Here is a 1,829-nt window from a genome sequence, read left to right as displayed (position 1 = left end):
TTCGAGAAGAAGCCTATAGATAAACCTTTCGCTTCTCACAAGTGAAAGTAGTCGACAAATATATGCACTTGAGTAAGCAGGAAAAACATTATTGATTAGGCTACTCTGATGAAGTAGAAGTACTTCGTGACTGACCAGTGACCACCTCTATCGACGACAGAGGCAATATATGCTCCTTCATGCTCACCCTCAAACAGGATTTTTTTAGATCCAGCTCACAAATAATCGTGACCCGTACCTCTCCATGGATTGCTTTCTCTTGCGCCCATCAGGTGTCCAGTCACCATACTCAGTGCTAGACACTTGGTGGCCACGACAATACTTCATAATTAAATTTGCACCCCTGGGCCCTGATGGGTTTCGCTCACTGATCCCAGATGAAGGACCCTCGCTTTACACGCGTGCTTTTCGCACTTGTAACGCGGTCCTGTTGAGGTTTTTGCATAACAAAATTATTAAATCAAGTTTTCAAGATGTCGTATTTTAGGCATTTAACATTCTGCAGCGGTTTTCCAATAATTTCCAAAAATAATCATGACTGCTAATAGCCGTTATTTTACCATTGATGTACCGAAATTGACGGGAATTATTTACAGAAACAAACAGCAACTGACTATCATAATTTTGTGGAATTCACAGGGGTCAATAAAAACCGCAAAAAGTCTAGCTTCGAGCCATGATTGGGAATCAGTTCTGAAGCAACGTTACCCGAATGATCACGCCAACGCCGCCCCCAGTCTAGTTAAAAACAAGTTTGAACAGGATTCGACGCTCAATAATCGTGACGCGTTTTCCATATAAATAAGACTCGCATAGCACGCAATGATATATTGTACTGTACAAAAGCAACAGCTTGAGTATGATACTTGGTTACTGGGATTTTCGTGGTTTAGCAGAGCCTGCGAGGCTGATGCTTAATTTCAAGGGTGTGGACTTCGAAAACAAAAGATACAAAGATGTTAGCGATTGGAAAGCCGAAAAATACGCTCTTGGATTGGAATTCCCTAACTTGCCGTATCTCATTGATGGAGATATCAAGCTAACTGAGAGCGTGGCGATATACAGGTACCTCGGCCGGAAGACGGGACTGTTCCCAAGAAGTGAAGCGGAAAATCGCGATTGTGATGTTATAGAAAGTGTTGCCAACGACTTGAGGCTAAGAATGAGCCTGATGGCGTATCTCACACCAGACATAACTAAGAATCTACAAGACACCCAATCGTTCTGTATGGAGAGAACTGGCCAAGTTGATCGTTTTCTTTCGGGAAAGCAATTCGTAGCCGGCGAACGGTTAACTTACGTGGATTTCATGCTGTTTGAGTTCCTGACTCGAATCGAAATCCTGTTCAGTGACATTTGCGAGGACAAGACTAACGTTAAACGTTACGTGCGATGTTTCAGCGCTTTGGATCCGATTGACCGATACCTAAAATCCGAGTCATATAAGACATTTCCGATCAACGGACCCGAAGCCAATTGGGGCGGAAAATGTTATGACGACAGAACGTGGTAGACAGCAGCTTTGTCATCAGTACATTTTCACGTCATTGATTGTATATCGCGTGCACGTATTGCTGCCAATGCCTGCCATGCGCCTTTCTTATGCCTTCCGTAACTCTTAACGTCGATTAAATAGCATACATAATGCATAAAACTGCTCATGTTAATTACGGGATCTCTTTAAGAGGATGATGTGTCCGTGTGAGATTTCTAATTGTGGGTAACCTGAGCCACGGTGTCATGGCACCATCAGTCCGATACCCAATGTCACATGTTATGACATGTTAAAGCATACAATTTGTTTGGCGACTTGGTCTGCATCATCGTGC

At 43.2% G+C, this 1,829-nt stretch overlaps 1 pseudogene; it reads left to right on the top strand.

Annotated features, from left to right (window-relative positions):
- Positions 1-810: 810 nt before the first annotated feature.
- On the top strand, positions 811-1,574 carry LOC145432665 (glutathione S-transferase pseudogene; annotated as a pseudogene).
- The last annotated feature ends 255 nt before the right edge of the window (positions 1,575-1,829 follow it).

The sequence above is a fragment of the Botryllus schlosseri genome, unplaced genomic scaffold (genome assembly GCF_051294905.1).
Source record: "Botryllus schlosseri isolate E-star unplaced genomic scaffold, Bs_hap1 Bs70a, whole genome shotgun sequence".
NCBI classification, from domain to species: Eukaryota; Metazoa; Chordata; class Ascidiacea; order Stolidobranchia; family Styelidae; genus Botryllus; species Botryllus schlosseri.
The sequence above is the reverse complement of the archived record's forward strand: the minus strand, read 5'-3'. Positions and strand labels throughout refer to the sequence as shown.